This window comes from Tauraco erythrolophus, chromosome 11 (genome assembly GCF_009769465.1).
Source record: "Tauraco erythrolophus isolate bTauEry1 chromosome 11, bTauEry1.pri, whole genome shotgun sequence".
Classification (NCBI taxonomy): Eukaryota; Metazoa; Chordata; class Aves; order Musophagiformes; family Musophagidae; genus Tauraco; species Tauraco erythrolophus.
In genome coordinates, this window is record NC_141475.1 from 25,831,248 (window position 1) to 25,855,347 (window position 24,100).

Below are 24,100 nucleotides of genomic sequence, written 5' to 3' on the forward strand. Positions count from 1 at the left end.
TATCTCTTACTATCTTATGACGTAATTGGAAGAAATCCATTTGGAGCTTAAGAAAGGCATACTGTTCATCCCATGTATTGTTCAGTTAAGTTATCAAGGAAAATACTTGTTGCAGTCATAAGTAAAATATTTTTGTTTTCGATGGCCCTTAGTATCTTGGTCACTTTGGAGGAAGACAGAGACAAAATTGAAAACAAAAAAAAAAGGAGGAAAAAGCAACTGTTAAAATGAGTAGTGACAATGTAGAAGACTTTTTCCAAACCATATGCCGAGATTTGGTAATTGTATTTTCAAAGACAATTCAGGAGAAATTATGTCCATGGAATGATTCATACTAACTCTTGCACACTCTGTTATTCGAGCAGAGTAGTTCTGTTGTTAGAGCTGGTTTTATTATTTTCGTTGGCTTTTTTTTTGTTGTTTTTAGTGCAAACTGTGTTCAAGAGCCTCAGATAACTTCTCTTTGAGGTACGTAGTCTACTAACAAATGTCCAGAATGATTTATTCTAACAGAATTCATAGCTGGACTTGGTGTAGAGTTCAGCTTTATTGCAATTGTTTCTCCAGATATACAAAGTAAAAAATAAATAGCTACCATATAAGGATGTAAGAGAGGTTAATTCATTAATATTTATGTAGTGCTTTTAGACAATTTTATAGAAATGACTATAAAAATGGTTATACAGATGAGGCTATAAAAATGTGAAATTGTATTCTTGCTACTTATAAATTTTTGGGCTGTAATGGCATGCACCTTGTTTTCAGTACAGACTCCATTCTTTTATGCAAGTCCTTCATTTAGAATGGGATAAATTTAATCTAGATTTAGTCACCTAAAATTTTGGTATGTCGTCTAAGCTAGTGATTGGTGTTTCTGCTAGAGCTGAAGGAGAGAAGATGGACTGAGTTGCCATTGGCTCATTCAGCAAATCGAAGAGGCCGACTTAATGCTTAATTTTTAGGTTCTGAACATTTCTTGAGACAAACCTGATCTCTCTAGTAGAAACGTGTGGTTGCAAGTGTGGGGAACAACCAGCTTTAGAGTCTCCCTTCAAGTACATGTTTGGAGCTGGTCCAAATCTAGACTATGTCTACAGGTGACAAGAAAGTAAAAGCTTCTTTTGGTAGAAGAGTGTGATTTGTTTATAAGAATTTAATCTCTTGGAAAAATCTGTTTCTGAAGGATTAAAATGAAGTTTTATGTAAAATTCTGAGTAGCTGCTTGCTAGCACAGCAGTCTATAGAAATCGCGGAGCTGCAGCACGTGGCAGACTGAGGGCCAAAATCAAGCAGCCTATGGCTTATTCTGACAAAGCAGACTGGCACAGGAAACCCAGATAGACATAGTTATGGGATGCCTGGTAACCGTCACAGCCTTCGTGGCTCTGAGACCCTTCTGCAGTGTTGCAGTTTGCTGCCTGTTTTTCGAATGAAACTGCTCTATCCATCAGTTGGGCACCATCTCCCTTAGACACTTCTGGTTATCTGAGGAGGGATTTCTCCAGTTCTGTTTATTTTGTTTTTAAGACACTATTAATTCCCAGGCATACAAATAAAAATGCTCCTGTTATGTAGATAACGGACGTATGCCTTATCTCACGTCATTTCATATATAGAGTACACGAATATATGGCAATTTATCCTTTATATTTTTAAAACCAGTTGTGCCTGTTGCCACATGAAAATTCCGACTGGAGCTTGCCCGTGCAGGAATGAAAGGATGTGTTTTCTTCCATGAAACCTGCGGAAATTTCACTGCAAGTCTGAGTGTGCTAACAATATTAAACTTGTTGACTGTCACATTTGTCATTGACATACTTTATAGCGCAGCCTTTTGCAGGAGCACTCGCTAAAAGCCCGACTCTAAATCTCTGAGTCAGGGGAGACAGAGGGGTGAATTCTATCCCATGGCCTACCTGACAGGTATTTTACAATAGTTTGCACTTCTCTGAATGGCAAACTGAAGAATTTGACAAATTACATTCTCAGATAGCTTCGAAGAGAATTTTGCTTCTCTCCATTCACAAAACAACTCTGTTGCAGAGCTTAAGATTCATCACTGAGTAGCATATAAAAGGTGAATATGAGTTATAATCATACTGAAAGGAAAACAAACTTTTTTTTTTTTTTTGTATCTGGTGTTATAAAGTTGACTGGGAACCTATCTGGTAAAGGAAATGCACAATCTTATATTTTAGTACAGCAGATTCATAAGATGAATCCCCTCAAGTGTGGGGTAGAACTGGTTTAAACCACAGAACTGTTCTGTAAGCAATTCTAAGACAGTAAACAACAATTTACTTCTTGGAGGATTCAGTTTTCTAGTGTGATAATGATCTAACTGTAATGAACCGTGTCTTCTTGTTACGAAAAAGAATCAACCACAGTTGTTGCACAGACCTCCTGTGTATCTTGTCTGACAGGATGCTTTTTTTTTTTTCCCAGATGTGTGGATTTGCTTGTAGGGAAATGACAAAGCATATCTCCAGCCTTAGTGTCTTCATGTGATAAACATGTTTTCCTTTATGCATAGTAGACATAAATGCATTCCTGCTTTTACTTTGTTCCAAAAGAAATTCTAGCTTTACGGTAGATCTGTATCTTTTGGAAGTATTTTCCATAAAAAAAAGAACCCCACATCTGTCTTGCTGCATTCTGTACCTCTGCCGGGTGAGCACAGTCTGCATGGAGTGGAATGTGCATTTCCAGATGCTTTCATGGTAGTTCATGATAGGCATTTCCACACATTAAATTGTTTTGGAGAAATAACATGTGTATCATGAATGCTATTTGTTTGTCATGATTGTAAATGTAAAGAAAGCAAGAAAGAAAAAAAAGGATGCATATTTCTTTTGATATACCTGAAACTCTGATGCAGAATGTGATTTTTGCGCCAAGTTCTGGTAACTCTTTTGTGAATGTACTGTAGTTGTAGCAACAAGATGGTATTTTAAAGTTCTATTACTTACCTCTTTAAAACACTTTTTCTTCATAATGAGTTTATGAATGTGTCTGTATTTTCATAACTTGAATGGATGAAAAAAGCAATTTAGTGTTTATTTTCAACCATAGGACCTCAGTCAGTCAAACAACTAATTCATCACTTTTCAGAACTAACAGAAAGACTTTTGTCAGTAGCAGCCAACTCTGGTAATAACTATGGTGCAAAAGCAGCTTGACATTGGCCATAGGTGTCCACGGAGTGCAACTCAACAGCAGAATGGCATCTACATTATGTCAGTATTGGTGGAATTTGTAGGTAGGAAGGTGCAGAAAGGTAAATAAAAGTGCAAAGAGTTTATGTGCAAGTACTTTCTGAAAGTAAAATGATATATCTGAGGAGGTCGAAATTCAAGAGAGGCTCAAGATGATGCCTTTGGCTTACGACGTGATTTGCAGAATCCTGACAGATACGGGCTGTATGAGGAGTAGTTTACATTCTCTAAAAAGGAGCATACCCCAGTGGCATCTGTTAGTGTTCACTCCGATTTTCCATCCAAATCAGTAGTTATCTCAGCAAAGACAGTCAGGCTGTACCTGGTGTAAAACTGGTGGATGGTCAGAATCAGTCCCAGGAGTTTAGAACATCAGTCCCTAGAAATGATATGGGTGGTGACAAACTGCTGGCTAAAGAGACTCTTTTAGGCAGAATAATCTAACCTTGGTAATATAAAGGGTATATATGTCACGTAAAAAATTAAGCAAAAGAGGATTGACAGTTACTATACAAAAATGCTCACCTGGGAGTTGACAGTAATACTTTGTAGCTTGCTGACTCATGCCTGGAGCCTGCTGGCACTCCAAGTTTGCAAATGTAATCAAAGACAAACCTGAGATATCCACGTTGTCAGGAGCCCTTGGCAGCTGAGGGGGAGACAGCGTTTTCTGAAGAGGAAGCCAAAAGAACAATACAGAAAATACCTATATCTTCTCCAAATAAGGCCTTCAGTTTGCCTTTTTAATGTAATGTAAGACAGAGTTTTCATCCAGAAACTTTTGATTTCTAGGAAAGGAAAATGTATGTTTTCTTTCCATCATAAAGTTTTGAACTTTAATTAACTTTCTTTTTATAAAACGCTGATGCCTTAGATACCAGACAGAAAGCCTGTGCAAGCATATAATGGCTAATAGCATACCTGTCATCTTATGTAATCTTTACATCTGTGCCAAAAAAGATTTATGTTCTTGTGAACAAATATCATTTGGTTAGAATATGAAAAATGATTTCTAAAGGGAGCAAAGTCGAAAACTATAACTCACTGATATTGCTGTTATTCACCTAATGAAAGAACTGTAGAAAATGTATTTCTGGAGTATTCAAGAAGTTCATTAAGATGTCTAAAATTTTATACTACTTTCTATCAGAAAACACAATATCCTGCCCAAATAATCTAGAACTCTATATAAAGGGGTTAATTTAATTTTATTCTTATGCAGAAGTTATATAGAAAAGTGCCCACCTTCAGTATGAAAGCAATAAATAAGGAGGGTCAGGTCTGACACTTGAAATTACACAGAAGACAACAGAAAATAAAAATTAAGCAGTTATAGAAAGGCAATCAGTATGTTGACTGAATCAGCAAAAACTGATGAAACTCATAATATAAGGAGAAAATTAGTTTCTGTAAACAGAGTTCAAGATAACAGAGCAATTTAGGAGAAACTCAAATCGCTTATAGATACTGGGCCAGGGCATACTTTAAATGTTGATCTTCTCTAAAATTCGAAAAATATTTGCTTAAGTCTTCTGGGAAGGGAGGTGTTCCAGAGCATGAAATGTGAATCTAGATTTGAGCTGAATCTAGACTTTCTTAAAATTAAAAAAAAAAAAAAAATTATCTTAGGTAAATAATACGTGATCAGGACTTAAGGTAAATGGTCATTAAGCAGTGTTTACATCATATAGATAAGATTATTGAGATTCCCACATTTCTGTGTTTTTCTCTGCCTCCTTACTGGAGTAGCACAATGAACATTAGGCCAGGCTGTCTGTGCTCTGTCTTAAGTTTGTAGTAATTTTGACAGGAATTTGTTTTGATTGAATTCATGACTTTTTGTGATCAGTTTCAGAAGTATGATGTCTGTTAGCAAAGGTATGGGCGAAAAAACCTACTTTTAAGCACTGCTTACCATGTATTTTCAGAGTATATGTTTCAGATGTATAATGAAGACTTCGTTCTGGATATTTGATTCTAAAGGTTGATTTTATCTGCTGAGATAATAACCCATCTTGTGTGCTTCGTGTCTGATAGCTTCGCTTTAACACTTTGAGTAACATTTAATATCAGTGTGTTATTAAATACTTTCAACAGATTGATTCATATAGCTGATGGGCCAAGGATTATTTAGTGTTCAATGAAAAAAGACTGAAATTGAATACATTTAGATCAAATTTGGTTATCTAATTGTAATTTGATCGTCAGTCATGACTGATCATGGTCAATTCATGAGTTGAAAATGAGGTGAAATTTTCATCGAATATGTTATCCTTGTAGATTATTTGCTGTATGCCACAAATAATATTTCTTCACTTTCTCTAAAATTAAAACACATAATGCTGAAAAATAATGAGCACATTAGCTATGTACTGAGAAAAGACCATTGCTCTGTAGTGATAGGAGTCTCTCTCATTACTGATTGCAACTATTCACATGTCTTAATGCAAACAGAACAAAAGTTGCGAGAGTACTTGAATTAGTCTTTTATGTTGATAAATACAGCAAAAGAGACTCTGACATATGAAAATGTTCACCAGTTGGCATAGCAGCTTTGCTTATCTTAATGTAAAACTTTAATAATAGTTTGCAGCTAATTAAACCTCTGTGGTCCTCAGATCACCAGTGCCACATGGAAGTAATGGTTACATTATGAAATCTGCTTTCAGAGCCAGTGCTAACATTTAGGATTCCAGTGGCTTTTCTTTTTTTCTTGCTTCCCTCTCTATTGCATTATTCTGAACAGCGATGCATTTTTTGGCATTTTCTAACCTGTGAGATCAGAAGAGGCTCTGCACTCAAGCTCTGTGGTGAACAATGAGTTATGACTCAGAGCTTGAAATGTAGGTCCTTGGTATTCTTGAATTATTGAGTTATCTTCTCCTTTGTTTCTTTACATTCAGTAGTCATCATGTTGCTTACAGGGATATATAAACATAAAACCACCCTATATACATGAAAGTGTAGACAAACCAGTACAACTGCATTTAAAGCAACTAAACTATGCTTCTGACTGTTTAGTTTTTCAGGAAAAGGCCATCATTGTGTTCACATTATGGCACCATTGCCAGAGATATTTAGTAACTGTTTAAACCACCTGTCCTATTTTGGTGCTGTACTTTTAGATGAAAAGGATATTAATTATTGTGGCAATTCAAGGGAAAGCTGACAGGCTGCAACTGGGATTTGGCTTTGCTTCTCAGAGAAAATCCAAACGAAGAACTTGCAACTCTTATGACATAATTAACTTCTTATTATTGCAGTCCTAGTGTATGCAGGTGTTTATATTATGCAAAATATATGAAGCCAAAGTATCTTGTTGCACAGAATCCAGTAGCAAAATTAAATAGGATGTTACGAGATTTCCTAGTGAAGTGCTGCTTTGCAATCCATTATGTGTCAAAAGACTTGGTGTAATTCTGGAAGATTTTAAAAGTTATGGCATCATTGCAAAGTTCTAAAGAATTTAGAGAGGGTGCAGGAGCTGTATTTCACGTAATGTAGAGTTAGATCATGTTTATTAGCCAAGTGAGGCTTTATTCCCAAGTGAGGGAATTTATTAAAAAATAATCTATTAGTCTTCTGTCTTCTCTGTAGCATTAGGAATGCTTCTCCCAGTCTGCCATGTAACCATAATATATAGCACATTGCCTATATAATATATGTACATAGATATGTGTGTGTGTGTATGTATAAACATATTAAAAGCCAAAAAGTAACTGGCATTCACACAGTGGCACTGATTTGTCTCAGGTATGTGTGTAACGTGCACCTTTGGACTAGTAAATATCAAAAAGTGTGTCCCTGGGGAAACTGATATGTTTTGATCCAGCACACTTTTAAAGAACGCATGGAATTTCGGCATAATTTCTTTGTGTCCTGAGTCCTTAGGCTCAGGTAAAATGGTGACTGTAATACTGCTCCATATTCGTAAGCCCAGCCTTGGAAAAATGAAAGCAATGGCAGATTATACATATCCAGATTATAGATGACTGTAATCAGTCAGTTCCCAGATGACTGGGATCACTGAGTTGGATTTCATATCAGTCATCAGTGCTTCGTATGTAATGTTCAACTCTATAGTCTCTGGAAATACAATGTCTGGAAAGATTAATTTCATTTTTTTACCCTGAAATGAGCATCTGCAACTTTTTGGAGGTCTATCGACTTCTCAGTTTAGGGTTCTGTCCTATTTATTGCTTCTGTGACTTCAGTGTTAATTTTGCATTGAAGAAAGCCTCATATCTTGCGATTGTTTATTTTTAATTAATTTTATCAATTTGCTGAGCCGCTTACTCCTTTTCCAACTGTGATGGAGAATCCATAACAGGTAATACTGCAGCATGACCTACTTGCAATTTTTAGCTACAGGAGCAGGAGAGCAAGATGGAAGGATTAAAAATATCAGCAGCAAGGGTAGGTAACATTTATTTGGGTGGATTTAAAAATGGAATTCTTACTGGCACCAGAAGTCTGCATTTAACAGCTCTCAGGACATGTCATGTATATTACCCAGTGCAGCTTACAAATACACAAGCTGCCTTCTGCATCACAGTGCTTTTTCTCTTGAAAGTCTCCTCTGGGTTTTATTCCTACTGTATAATAAGTATTTAAGAGCTAATTTGGGCTTGTCTGTAAATAACTATAACAAAAAATGAAGATATGTTGACAACATTAAACTGAAAACAAGAGTCCTACACTTTCAGCTAACAGTAAATAATATCTTTGTTCTCTTGAGCAATCCCCTCCTCCTTCAACCAGTTGCACTGGTAAAATAGTCATTATCTAACTGATCTTCAACTAAAAGATAGATGTGACTCAAGGAATATTTCAGAAACTGTTTTTTGGCTAAAGATTGTAAAAATAAGTAAAGAATGGAATAGAATAGAATAGAAATACGTTAGAAATGGAGATTTCCCTCCTGCTGGGAGCAGCAATGTAAGAAATGAGAGTTGCAGTCGTCTCTTGCCCCCAGTTCTCAAATATAATATGTGTATGATGGGGGAAACAGTTCAGAAGCCTCGAGTGTGCTGAGCTGGCTGTTTGAAGCAGTGAATAGCCAACAGTTACGAACAACTGAGCACAGGCATAGAGCCAAGAGATGTTCAAAACGGCAGTGCTGGATAGCGTGCCATGTATTCCGTATGAGGGAAAGGAGGAAACCTTTCTAATGGAAAAATTGTTCGACGCCTGTACGCTGCAGTGTGTTTCGTACGGCTGCCTGAAATGCCAAGGACTGGCCGTTCTGATCAACGAGGTGCTGGACAAACGAACATTCATCTCATCAATTTGTTGATTCATACATTTCTGTGTTCCGTTTTAGTCGGTTAAAAAAAAATGCTGGTTGAGATAATTGTGTAATTAAGTAAAACGATTTTCCATACAATCTAAAAGAAAAATATAGTTGGCTTCCCACCTGTTCCTTCAGAACAATTCTGCATGTCTTATTAAACCCTTTCTCATTTAAATGCAATATGATGCAGTGTAAGATGCTGAGTGTTTTTGCTCTTGAACTATGAGTATCCTTTTTGTAGCCTGTGTGCTGGGCACGAGAATGTGTGAGCTCTTAAGGCTGCAGTCAAGCTTCCAAAGGCGTTCAAGTAAGTGAACCACTTCTGTTCCTTGACACTATTCCGTGTAGTGGTTTATGAGCTTTATTTTGCCTTGGCTGATGCATGGAGAATGTATTTTCTTTCTCCAAAAGGAAAAAAAAAATAATTTATTGAGTTAATATTATCTTCTTGGAAATTAAAATCTGAAGACTTAATAGCTCCGAGGTAAGACTGACATTGATTTCTTGATCTGACTTACTACACCACGATTGTATTAGTGGCTTCAAAGCAGTGATAAAAGTAAAACAAGTGACTGGCTTCTAATGATCTCTGATGACTAGTAATGATTCACTACACTTGTGATTTTATGATATAAAATTGATCTATAAATACATGTTACGGCAGTGTATTATTGTCATGACTTAGGATACCTTCTTAGTATTGAGATTCCAATAATTATATTTCTGGTTTCTATAATGCCTTTACATTAATACTAGAGTTTTTGTGTTTAAGTTAATCCTTTCTTTTCTTTGAAAATCAAAAAAAAGTATGAAATAGGAAGAATACAGTGGCACAGATAACGTTTTCTTATGTTATAAAACTGGTACCTTTTACTCTCAAAAGCAAACCATCTGTTGCGATAATGAGCGTAATGGGAAAGCTTCCATTATGACTGGCATATCCATCAGCCACAGACTTGCTGTCAGAGCTGACTAAAATGAATATATGTAAAATCTGGAACCTCACATAAACAGGGATATTTAAGATATTACTGCTTGTTAATTACCTCTTTAATTCAATCTTGTCCTCCTTTATCATTGTAAAAATATTTCAAAGAATAATATTGTAATTATAGAGGTGCAAGCACTGATGGTGCTGTAGGAATAATAGTGTCTGGAAGAATGTTTCGTATCTACATGCATTTAATATTATCAGTGTGAAGAAAATGTATTATGTTGTTAGGAATTATGTTTATCAGGTTATATTTGTATTACATTATTGTATTCAGTTGTATATATATTTTTATCGCTTACAGCTTTTCTCTCACTTATCTCAGAAACCTATCCATCAAGTCTGCCCCTGCACAGGGTGTGGCAGATAAATCAATTGATCTCCAGCCAAATATGATACCAAATATTGTTAAGATCACAGAATCACAGAATGGTTTGAGTTGGAAGGGACCTTAAAGATCACCTAGTTCCAACCCCCCTGCCACAGCAGGGACTCCTTCCACTAGACCAGGTTACTCAAAGCCTCAGTATATAAAAAAAAGTTCACAGGTAAAAAGAAAATTTTAGTCATTAATTTCCTTCTGAGATGGTTTTAATTTAATCACATTACTTATAATGTATTATTCTTATATTTCATTGTGGGTTTTATATAAATATGCACACATTCATAAAGGATAGAAATCAATATATGCATAATTATCCCATTTGAAGAGCTATATTACATGTTAATTGAACAAAGTGCCATTTTAATAAATCTTGATTTCCCAGGATATTTAGATTTTCTTTAGTGCAGATCTCTACTAAACAGATGACATTTAATAAAGCAGCAAATCACTATTCATCTGAATGAGCCTAAACAAACCTATTGTACATTATAGTGTATAAGCACTCAACTGTTTTTTCATTTGTTTTTCTTTCAAAACAGACCTGCCAGAACCCAAATATCCTGAACATTTCACTGGGAGTGGGACAGACAACATTGGAAAAAGGAAATCCCTGTCTATGTCATTCACTTTAAGAAGACGTGACCCCTTAAAAGGCGAGTTGAACTATGTCAAAATATAAGCCACAGAATAAAAGCCACCCTTTTTGTTTTTCTAGATCTCTATTTCTTTCTTTATTTCTTCAGTCACATCCAGAATCAACAAAAAACTTGCAGTCAGAGCCTCATGCAGTTTATACCGACTAAGAATATATTTCTCTTGTTAAGGCTGCACCAGTAAAATCAGAAATGCAAATACTCCACGTACTTAAGTGTATGAAGAGATCACACAGAATTTGTAATGAAGCTATTGCAAGTTTGTCCTGTGAACCTTAAACTGCAACAGGAATTTATGATCATGATGTCTACCTATGTAACTTTTCAAATGAAGAACTGAGAATATTCTGCATTTATTAACTTACTTTTGGCCAAAGTGCACAAGAAGAAAATGGTTTTCTCTAGGAGAAACCCATTCTGCTATGTTACACTTAAAAGTGAAGAAGTACTCTAATATATACGGTATATTTTCAAGATTCCATCTTGAAAAGAAAACACAGATAATTAAATGATCACAAACTGTAGTGCAATTAGAAGGCTGATGAAAGATGTGATTTAAGTAATACAAGTTTTAATGGCAAAAAGAGCAGTTCTTCACTCAAATACATATTAATCATCACAGTATGTGTGCTTTGTTGGCTGCTGATAAACTTATTATTTCTTTCTTTCTTCTGTTCACTCTGATTAAACATCTATTCCCAAATGTGACCCATGGCATTGAGTGGAAGGAATGAGGCCTTTGATAGTCTGACAGAATGGCATCCTGTACTGATAACCACAGATATCAGTAGTATCTTTTCTTAAAAATCAGTTTCTAGTGGCAAAGGGTTGAATAATGCTTGGGACCAGGAGACAAAGCTGAGGAATTTATGATCGTGGTGGTTGCATTCGAGTGCAGACTCTAAACATTCTCCCTTTCCCCCAGCATCTGGTATTTATTTATTTATTCACCTGTGAAAATGTGCCAAGAGAAAGAATTTTTGTTATTCCTGGTATTTCAGTGCTAGCTGGAAGTCTCAGAGCAAGATAAGAGGACATATCCTCACTAAGAGGTGGGACTCATGAGTGGGGATGTAGTTGTATGCTGGGGCACCTAAGTGCTCTTAGAAGGAAAGCTGGTCTGAAACCACCAAGTCTGAACAGATGCAACACAAATCTCATCTGTAGATTTTAATTTTTTTTTTTCCAAATTTAAAATGTTTGGTTTCTGTGCTTTTGCATTTAGACAAAACAATGAGGTTCCTTTCTGTTCAACGTTATCATGTGTCTGTGAGGAGAATTTCAATGTCAGCTGCAGACAATTCTCAAAAATTTTTTTCCCCTACACAGTTTTACACATTTTCTGAAAATAGATTTTAGTTCTCATTTTCTTACTAGCTGTTCAAAGCACTGTTTTGAATTAACACCTCAGTCAACAGTATGTGTTTGAAAGTAAATGTTCCATAGAAATGTGAAAAAAAATATTTATTAACCTCCTATAAATAGTGAATTGTCTTAGATCTGGGGGCTTATATTGTAGCCATTACACTATATGAGAGAACAGTCTTAGCTGTGGGGAAAAGACAAAGACATCTGCACTCTAATACAAGTAACAGAATTAAACACAATGGGAACATAGAGAAACTGGTAAAAATTATGCTGCTCTATGGCTCAGTGGAACTAAATGTTGCATAACATGTTTTTTGTTTTTTATTTTTGCAGCACTTCACCACTTAAATTAATTAAAGAATCTTCCAGAATGAGGTGCAATGTTGCTTTGGAAAATACTGCTGTAGCAAGCTGTAATAGCAACTCAGCATACTTCTGTAAAATAAGTCTGTAAACTTGTACCAATTATAGTTGCTATGCTATAAATGAATTTTTTAAAGTTCCTTATTTCTAAAAGCCATTTTTAATTCCCCTCATCCTTAATGCTTCTGCACGCAGTTATAGTAGCACATCACTGAAGTAGATTTTGGGTTGTTATTGAAGGTTATGAAGAAATAGTTGATGAAATTTCACACTGATTTTCTTTTTCAATGCATAATGAAAGGAAGCTATCTCATTTTAGTCCAACCATCAGAAGAAAAGGCATTAAAGTCACCACACAGCATCATATCTGTAGCTGATGCAGACATCCATTTCATTGAAGATGCAGCTAAAGATCTGACTCCAAACTTTAAGGTGCACTGATTTCTAATCATTAGAAATTATATATATATGTAGATAATGTGGATGAGTTTGCAGTTAAGAAAACATCTTGACTTAGTAGCACAAGAGAACAGATCAAGTTATGGTAGCTATTTGGCACCTATTAAGGGCAGACACTAAAATATAAGAGGAACACGCCACTTCAATTTAACCTGAACTGTGATAAGCATGGTATTGTGTTGTCTGATGATTTTGTTCCGAGGAAGAAAGAAATTGTAGCCTTCATGAGGGGAAGATTCTTTACCAATTTATATTGCCAAAGCATCTTTCAATTTACAGAAATAGGGATGTCTTACATCAACTGAACATCAGCTATCAGATTCTTCACCCCATTTGAGGTGGGGCACATGTAGGGGAAAAAGTAATGAAAAAAAAAGAAAGCTATGGTTTGTGGACTGGAGTCACAGATGTCTGCTTACTTCAGGTAATTGTAATATCTCAGTAAAGAGAGGCTTGTAGCATAAATAATCAAGAGGAAGATAGATATTCATAAGCATTTTGGCATGAATCATTCAAGAATTTGTAAGTGACTGCCCACAAATATTGTGTAAAGAACTGGAAGAGGAAAGGCAACCTGGTCTGAAATATGCTGAAAAGATGTGAGCATGAAAGATTTGAACTGCATTGGATTTAAGGGAATTTATGATTTGCCCTTTAAAAGCTGCAGTTTCTTTTTCTTGAGACGAGGTTAAGGTATTTAACAGCACATTCTGGATAGTAAGTCTTTTTTTGGAGTCAGGACACTAAGGACAAATTAAAAACTCTTGAGGCCAAGGTGGTGGCCATTATGATGGCCAGCACTGAACCTAGAGTTCCTTTTTCAGCAAGTGTCTCAGACTATTATCATATTACCAAAGTTGAACTGAATGAATGAATTTTGAAGAACGTTGTTAGTTGTCTGTTCCCAGAAAGGGACTTTTGCTTGGCATTTTGGATGCTTTTCATGAACTTCTCACTAGGAATAGTATTTGATGCTCTATGCACGACCTCTTTCATAGAGCTGTCTGCCAACAGGTGTAGGGACTCTCTGCTCAGCCAACCAGGCAGTGTGAATTCCACATCAAACTGTTGAAAATGTGAGCATTAACTTACTGGTTTCTTCTTACTAAGGTTTCTGTAAAGGTTAAACTGAGAATTGCCATACTTGAGTGACAAAGGCGTATGGAAAATTCATCTCACTGGACATTTAAAAGTTAGATATTTACATCTAAGCTGGTCATCATGAGCTGCTTTCATTGACTAACAGAAAGGGCTCATCAATGTGAAATTAATTGCCCTCAGACATGCTTGTTTTCCTCTACTGACTATGATGCAAAACTAGGATGACTGTTTCAGTTATAGGTGCCTACGGCTTAGATACTCAAGGAGAATCCTGCCTTCAACCTCATTGAACCTCAGCTTCTACTTTGAAAAATTTTGATTTCATGTTTTTATTCATCATTTAAATAATTATGTGCTGAAATGTTGTCTTCAGCCATTTTTTTGTAACTTTAGTAGAATTATGGTTCTATACAATCCTATGTTTCTTTTTTACTGCTCTGGACCTGCTACCTGAAAGACGTACAACTAATTCTTCACCTGCTGGAAGCTCATTAGCACGACAAAATGCAACAACAAAAACTACCATGGCATCACAGCTGTGCAAGAGGAATAGAGCTTTTGCATTGTTTCTGAATGTTTTCAAGCACATCTATATTTCCAAGGTGAGGAAAGTAGGAACTGGTTTCTCAGCACTTCTCACACAATCAGACTCTTTGTATGGTGTCCTTCCCTATATCCACTTGCTGATTTGTTTGATAAAGATCAATGACGCCTTTCAGAAGACCAGATGAGGGCTGGTGCAAAATTTTTTCATACTTTACGTTAATATTAGTGCTTGTAATAATGCGTCAAGTAAATCTTAGCTAAAGCAAAGGTCCTCCCTTCACTCTTCTGAGAAATGGCAGCACAAAATGTAGACCTTTGAATCTTTTTGTTAGGAGAGAGCTTAACTTCCATCCCTTCTCAGCCCAAGAGTTGGCCCTTGGCTCTCTTGCTTTATCTCCTTTTAATGGATGTTTAGTTCAGTGCTTTCTTAATAAAATTGGTTGTGACTGTTGTTTCAAGGGTGCCAAAGCTCTGTGTTGTGCCATTGTAAGCCTGTTGTCTATGTAGTGAAACTAGCCTCTCTGTATTACTGACACTGCTGTCCCTGTTGTCCTCGGGGGACCAAACATGAGGAGTGTCTAGGACTTTGTACTCTTTCTCCATTGCTCTACTCAGAATTCAGGGAAATGGAACTATCCATCCAGCTAGCACGAGGCTCGCTGCTTCTGAGTTGTGATTACCATTTGGCCACCAGTTACTGATTGTGATTGTGATATTTGGTGAGTTTCCTTAAGACCATCTCAGACTCCCTAACACTGATATATAATGCTTCACAAAGCTATGAAAAAACCTTTCTCAAAGACGATGTGCAAGGGTGGACAAATTATTATGTCTCAAAGCTAGTGTGCATTTTATAGAATCATAGAATGGTTTGGGTTTGAAGGGACCTTAAAGATCACCTAGTTCCAACCTCCCTGCTATGGACAGGGACACTTGTGTGAATTGTTTGCTTGTAATCTATGTCATACACAAAACAGTCCAGCCTTACCAGGATTCCCTTTCTATCATAAAAAGGTTGACTTGCCATGCTTTTCTTGTACAGCATTTCAGAGACCATCACTATCAGAGAATCAGTTACATAAGCCTTAGAGAAGATCTGCTGTTGTTTGTTCCTGTTCCACAGCCATTACTTGCATAGCTACGGGTATTGTTCCTGATAAGTGTTAATTGAAAGTACTGACTAACTCCCCTGGTGTAATTTTTTGGAAAAAAAAACTCAACCCACAGAATTCATGAGGGCACCATGGAGTTTTTGTTTATGAACCAGAATTACAGATCTTCAGGGATAAAGAATGGGAATTCAGTGTCTTGAAAGCAGAGGCTGTTTGGGTGAAATTGAAAATCATATATTTATGTAAGAATGTATATCATGTTAGGTTGTATAATCCCAGAATTACAGAACAAATATATGAAGAAAAGCTATACTGCGTTGTGTAGTCATGCCATATTGTATGTTACATATAAAAAAGACTAAAATGCTCTTTTTATTCATCTTGCCTAGTCAACATCTTAGCCATGTTTTGTCTGTTTGATCACTAATCAGTGCCTAGTGTCATTTATCTTCATTTACTTCAGTTGTCTGAACAACGGAACATTGCTCATCCTAATCTTTTTGGCAGTCTCTGTTTGACATTGTTGATTATTGTTTGCCTTTCCTTGTGTCACCATTTTGAGCTGACGTTGTTTATCTTTGCTCACCATGTATTTATCTGGCAATTGTTGTCTAATATCATTAGTCTTGGTTCACGCTTGTCCACTTGACAATCATTAGCTGACAGAGTTCACTTCTGGTGGGTCAACTGTCATAATTCAGTGCTTAAAAGAGTAGGAAGGACTTTCTGGAGTGTTCCAGAAATTTAAACTGAAAGACTGGACTCACAATAGGGCTTGGAAAGCACTGTTCTATCAAAAAGAGAGAAGCTGAGGCCCTAGTTATGGCTTGAGTTTGAATGTGTGTTTCATGAACATTTGTATTTGTAAAGCATAATCAGTTGGTTATGGTTCTGTTTAACTTTCAGCCCTCAAGATGTTCTGCTTAGTCCAGTGTGAATATTTACATACCTACCTACCTGAATGAGGGCCTTGGAATGTAGGCCTGTGTTCAAAGAGTTAATTACTTTGCTAGCTGGGGACTATGTGAATGAGAAAAAAAAAAAAACCACCAAACAAACAAAAAACTAAAAAAAAAGGATAAATGTACCTTGCATTAAACAGATACAACTTTAATGTGGATACATGTTTTTTTCTTCTCTGGACTTTCAATGTTATGTATGCTTCTCATCATGAGAACATGTCTATTAGTGAGATCTTCTTTTTAAGTAATAGAAATAAGTCAAGTTTTCTCCTCAGAAATCGAGAGTCTAGAATGTCTATAATTTTATTTATTTTCAAAAAAAGATTTTCAGGACTCTAACATCGCTTTTTTCTTTTGCTTTAAATTCTTTTAGTATTCTCTGCTTTAGCTCATTCCACCTTAGAAATTGCATGTTGTCAATACCTTGGAAAAAGCCTTGGTTTAGGAGTTTTCAGACAAGGTTTTGCATCTTTGGATTAATAAGACATTACTTTGTATCAGTTATAATAATGGCTGTTACTGGATAAGAAAGACTTGGAGGCCAATGTATTTCAGAAATGTCCTTGTTTTACTGCAGAAGAGTAAAAATTATATATAACTAATAATACTGATTTTATAACTATACAAATTGCATATGCAAGTGAAAGCCGCCTGCTGCCAGTCGTCTTTGGAAATTATTCTGAGTCCAAACAAAAGCCACAGTCCTGATATGTTTAACTACAATCGAAACTGTGCTGCATGTGGGTAAATCCACTGTTTGAAGGTTGAGCTGTGTCTTAGCAAGGTAACAATTACACCTGCAGTTAATAAAAATCTGAGTGCGTCTTTTGCTATTTGAACACGTATAACAGACATTTCCTGCTTGACTTTCAGTTTTCTCCCTCAGAATTGTCAGAGGAGTGCTAAATGAAGTGATTCCAAAATCTGAAAACTGTAAATTGTACCTCGTCTCTGTAGAACAAAGACTAGCTGACCTCCATTTCTTTAAGGTTACTCTCAAAATGAAGTTGATGACAAGTCACGAAGCCTTAGCTGAGCTGCGTTAACAACTTTGTGTATCTTCAAACCACGACAGATAGTGCCAACAATTTCATCTTAGCTACACTGCAAAGCTGAATAAGTTTTCTTAAGTTTGGTGTGGAATAAAACGGAACAGAAGGGCATGCATTGTCGAGAAACTTATATATGTTATTCTTTTTAAAGGTGACATACAACAATTTGAGTTTTATTGTTATTTATGTAAGATTTGCTATTTAATGCAAAATAAGACTGTCTGTACAATTTCCAGTGTAATTTTTTTTCCTGTAGCATCCAGAAATATAGGTAAAAATTTCATCTGCAGAAATAAAAGGACTTTTCGGGGACGGGGGAACTTATGTATACTGTATACTTGCTACAGACTTTGTATTTTATACGTGTAATTCTAAATGTAAATAATCAGACTTGGAAGAACTGAAAATACTGAACAGCCTTGATTACTTTTCAGATGTCAGATGCTATTTCTTATCTACAGTTAAATACAGTTCATATTGTTGATTAGTTCTGTAACTAACTCTGAACAGTTGCTAGACAATTCAGAAAATTTCAGACACAAAAAAGTTGTTTTTCTTAAAATAAGAAAAGTTTCCACAAAGATCTGCGTATTCAAATGTAACCAGCCTCTAATTTAATTTAATAGAGCAGGGGTTTTATGGAAGTAAGTATTCATGTTTGCTTTGTAATGGTAAAGTACTGTGATTTAAATCAGGATTTTGCAATTATGCTCTTATTTATGTTTGAACAGGTAATACAGTGATTTTAGGGACTGAATCCAAATTCATGCAAATAATTAAAAACTAATCAGTTTTCTTCATGTAGATTCATTTTAAGGTAGACACTAAATATCCTGAGTCACTTTCATTTCTACCAGAACTGTAGCCCCTGATTGCTTTTGCTACAAGCGTGCTGAATTGTGCAGAAGCCAGCCCTGCATCAACTGGTGCAACATTAGCTAAAACCAGTTTTAATTCCTGAAATAACTGGAGATACCACTTTTAACTATCTGTATTTATACATAGTAGAAAATATATTCTCATGTTCTACAGGCAGCAAGCATATAGAAGATGTAACAGAAAAAAAATTATTTGCAGTTGGAAATGTCAGAAAATGGTCAATAAGTTGAACACAATTTCGCAGAATATCATTGGAGTCCATTAATCAGTAAGTTAGCCTTTGTGACAGATGCAGTCATAGGAGATAAAAAAAAGTTGAATTGGTTGGTATTTTCTGTCCTTTACACTAGAAAGTACACTAAAGGTTATTGAATAACAAATACCTCAATGTCCACAAAGTGTAGTGTCAGGAACTCTGGACTCATCATAGTGTAAACTTAATTCTTTTATAATCTTATTCAGTTCCCACCTCATTTTAAAAACTTATTTTCTCTAGCAAAGATTGAGTTCATAGCTGTGAATGGCTCAAGATAGCCTAAACTGGAGAAACAAGGTTGTCTGAATTTCCTAATCCTAAAAATCATAGAATCATAGAATGGTTAGGGTTGGAAGAGACCTTAAAGATCATCCAGTTCCAACCCCCCTGCCATGGGCAGGGACACCCTTCACTACACCAGGTTGCTCAAAGCCTCATCCAACCTGGCCTTGAACACTTCCAGGGATGGGGCATCCACAACTTCTCTGGGCAACCCGTTACAGTACCTCACCACCCTCAATGTAAAGAATTTCTTTCTTATATCTAACCTAAATCTGCCAAGTAAGAATCTTGGGAGGATACACAGACACCTGTTGAGGAGTTGAGATAGCTGTGTGTTACTGCTCCATGTACATGGCCAACTGGGTGATAAAAAGAATCTGTTTTCAAAAAGAAGCTTAATATTTTTCTCATCAATTTCTCTGAACACAGCCAGTTAAAAAAAAATGGATTATCTGACAGCTGTCACCGTGTTCACTTGTATCACCTGAGCAATTTAGCCTCTTCACTTAGTCTCCTCATAGTGGTAGAGGTCAGGAGAGTTAGTGGGACTTAGAAGTCACCAGGGAATCAGGTGGAGCTCCTACAGGAGTGAGTCTTCCTGCCTCAGGCTTAACGCTTGGGATAATGTCGGTGTCCTCCACTGCACCCACAACACTATTTTATATTGTTTTCATCTCTTTTATAGGCAGTGACCTCCTCACAGGGCTCCGTTGTGTACGACTGTCACTGCAGCTAAATACCGTGGTCCCTGGATTACCTCCAAGCTTTGATCCGTCATTGGAGGTAAGTGCGTGATATGTTTGGTACTGAGGTACTGATATTTGCAGCCTCCCAAGGCAGGAGGAAACATAACTTTATTCAGCAGAACAGAACAACAAAAGTAGGTCGACATGCTGCTTTTGCTTTGTGTCACATTAGCTGTTTCCCTTCACTACTACCCTTCACGTTTCCTTGCAATAAACATCCTTCAAGTGGGAACAGTAGCAACTGTTGGAAAGAATTCTCTTCTGCACTCAGATGAAGTTCTCTTCCATTTTGTCAGTGTGGAAGTTGCAGACGTACATGTAAGACCATCTCCTTGTTTAAAATCATGCGACACACTGGTTGTGGGTATTCTGAGTGATACCACAGGCCCTACAGTCACTTTTAATTTCATTATAGCTGAGTGCAGGAGAACGGTGCAGCTCTTAAGAGTGGTGGTTTCTGCTGTCAATCCCGTGCTACTGCCTGGGAAAAATAGTGTAAAAAATATTGTGTATGAAATAAACAAGTGGATAACATGAAACATGTCATTTCTCATAACGTGGAGATTCTGTAACCAGGAGATGTTTCTTTCACATGCAATGAAAACTTCAAAGATGAGTGGTATAACATAGTAAAATTTACAATGGTTCTGCAAAGATAATACATATATTTATTTTTTCTGATTGAGCCCATGTAGTTGAGTTGACACTAGTATATTACTGAAGTGAGAATAAGATTGTATTTGATAGTGAAATAAGTTTTGTTCTTCTCCTATTATCTATAAAATTAGTATTTGATCCCAAACCTCTAAGAGTCAGTGATGGCTCTCCTGTTCCTTTGGCACTCTTTGAACTATAACCAGCTAAAGAAATCTTTGAATTATCTTAAAAAAATATAAAATACTAATTTCTCAAAAGCAGAGCTGATAGCAGAAAAACAATCTAATGAGTATGTAAAGAAATGAGGGCAGTTTTTCTCAGTAGTTCTACCAAGACTATTAATTCTGTATTGTCATAATAATTCTCTAACTTCTAGTTCTTTTTATTAACATCCTTTTTTTCTTCTTTTTCTGACTACTAGAGAGATTGCATAACTATCTAATATTGTTACCATACTGAACATTGTGTGGTATCAACGGGCTGACAATTAGAGGAGTTATGAAACTAGATGATGTGCCGTTCATCTCATTCATCAAAACAATTATTACTAGGAAAATGTCCTGGAATTTTGATTGTGAAATGAAAATAATTCTGTCCCTTCATTTTAAACTAAAAATGCTTTTGTGTTATAACTGTGTAAATATATATATATTTAATGAAGAAAAACAGATTTTTTTTTACAGTATTCTAGATTCTTTTCCTAACTGTGCTCATGCCGTCTCACTGATCTAGTTAAACTGTATAAATGATAGTCTAATTAGCAGACAGCACTAGGCCACTTATGTCAATTGACATTTATTAGCTGAGGGAAGGCAGGAGAGACATCTAAGGCTTTCACCCCTCTGGGGGAATCAGCCAGCCATGGTCCTTCTCTTACCAAGGCACAATAGGAAAAACTGAGTGAAAAGGAGGAATTGGTTGTGGTGCTTAGTTTTGAACACCTTAACTGAACTGTTCAAACTAACTATGGGTATAATATTGAAGCCTAAGAGGAAATTTTTTTACCTGCATAACAAGATTGATGTTGGAGGACTGAAGAGAAAGAAGTTATGCCTTAAAAACTCATCTTGTGAAGGGGAAGACAGGGACACATTCCAGGATCTCAGCTCCTTCTGTGGAGAGGAAGGATTTCATTGCTTTCATTCAAGGTTGCAACTTACAGTACCTTTCCATTAAATAATACGTGCAGTATTTAGGAAGGCTTATAGCCAGCTATTTCAGTAAAGAAACCTATTTCTGGTCTCACTTCGCATCTTGTACGATTATTCAGTACATAAAAGAAATCAGCATGTATGGTCTTGCATTACTATTAGTCATTTAGGCAGAAGGAGCACAAAGAATATGGGAAAAGACAGAAAAACGAGTTATTTTCTTTCCTCCTTCCTTCAAAATAATGTACCTGCAGACTTCACAGTCTTTGAAGTTCATACCTTCCTGACGTTTCTGCAGTTTTTTCACTGTAACGTCATCCAGAGTCTGTACAATTACGAATGTAAGTAGGGCTCCATTCTCTTCTTGAGTTACTGATTAGATGTTAATTTTTTAGTAAAGTGGAAATTATTAACCTCTGATGTTGACAGATCTTAGTCCTCAGTTTGACTATGTATACAGTAAAATTTTCTTTCACTGTGTTTGATCAGTTCACATTAGTGCCTTGAAACAATCAATATCACACTGTGTTTAGAATTATCTTTTAAGGGACACAAAGTAGTCAGGTGGAAAAAATCTCAAAGAGACCAGCATGAAACTAATAAGATTTACTAATAGCTTTTGCTTTCGTAATTTAAAGGAAAACCAAAGAGTAGACTCTGAATAGCTAGACTCTTAATTGGATATTGATCTAAACAAATATTCTCTTTCTAAGTACCTGTTAAAATCAGTTATCGCTATTTGTTAGGACAGATTGTATTTATCCTTATTTCTGTAGAAGTGGTATTGCTTTTCTAAGTTGTATAAAGATGCTTTAGCAGTACACTTTTAATAGACCTATTAAATTCACTTTGCTTTGATCTATTCAGTATTTGAGTATAGGCTGAGTATTCCATACAGCTGCAGAAAGAGGAGTACTGAAAATAACGTTATCACCATTTATGCTACTATTTATTTTGTTAATTTGCACGAAGCTGTGGCTTATTGAGCACTTGTGCCATATCCACTTTTAAACATGCCTTATATGCAGCTTAATACAATTTAACCTCTAGTTTCACTGAAAGATCCTGCTTTCATTGGCTTTTTCTGGTTTTGATTTTACTTACTTGCTCGTTTTTCAGTGTTGTAGTGAGACAACACAGCATTATTCCAGAAGTTGCATATCATTCTTTTCCAGAGAGACTCCCTTCGAGTTAAAATGATACAGTCACACAGGCAGAGCTGTGCAAAGCAGACAGAACATGCCAGTGACCCTTTTTTTTCCCTTTGCCAAATTTCTTAGCAATTAAAGAAACAAACGAACAAAAAAAAACCACCACAAAACAAAAACAAATCTTAGAAAACTGTTGAATTAAATAAATGTACTTCCTAGAAGGATTTATGGAATGTGCTGATAAATACAAATCGTTATGCATTTGGCTTTGGTTCTTTATGGTATAAATCAAGACAGCATCTTTCAAATCAAACCCATCTAATAATTGGGAGTTTTGCATTTAATTCCTGTTCTGACCTATTCATAACTTCTTTTATTTTTCTCTGAAAATGTTTAGAATGGAAACATGGTATTTTGGGAGGTAAAATAGCATAGGAGTACAGTAGATGCAGTTAAATGTCTTTTAAGCAGACTTCTATGGGATAGCCTAGTCCCTTCCTTGAGGTTACATCATCATTTAGAAGTGCAGCTGAGCCTCAAAGCTATATTTATATTAAATAATAATTTAAAAAGCAGCATCAAAACTGATAGCTTCGTTTTACTCAATAAGAAAATGAAACAAATTAATAGTGATTGTATCAGTTCAAGGAAACTAAGAACTGGCTGCACCTTGGGCCTTGAGCTGTGAACTATTGACTCCAGATGAATTTGACAGTAAGCTACTATGATTGCAGAAATTGCCCAACGAAAGAAAAAGTTATGGTTAAACTTTCAAATAGTCAAAGTCCTCTCTCTGTTCTTCTCAAACACCTGTTTTTATTAAAGTTGAAGCAACTTAATTATTTTTGAATCTTTTACTTTTCCATGAAATTTGTGAAGTCTGCCAGTGGGTTTGAAAGTGATTGAGGTTTAGAAAGAGTCACAAATGCCTATGCAGAATGAATGACTGGATAAATCAGCTCCCATAAGCTAGGTTAATAAAAAAGATTCCAGAAACAAGATTCTGATGCTCTCCAGTATAATCCACTGCACTGTAAGAATAGTCAGGAGCCTGGCATGAGGCCGCCACTCTTCAGTCTCTCATTAAATGGTGGAGGTGGAGGAAGTATAAAATTTTCTGGGTTGACTAAAAGAAATCTGTTAGAGCTCTGGTTGGAAAATGAGCTAGCTGTGTCCAGTGAATCCTGAGCAAATTTCTAGATAACCTTTTTGTGGCTAAAGCTCCTGGTGTGGAAGGCAGAGGCTGCCGGTGTGCTGGCCCAGCAGCCAGACGTGGCTTTGGAATGAGAAGAGAGTCTCCTTCAAGCCAAGTATGTTTCTGTTGCTGATATACTGACTGCAGAAATATTTTTCAGAAGCACACAGCAACACGCTGATCTCTGTCAGCAACACAGGCAGAGACAAGTGCCACTCCTACCTCCATCCAGCTGTGTAGGAAACTATAGCTAGATTTGAAAACTAAGAATGTGTTCATGTCT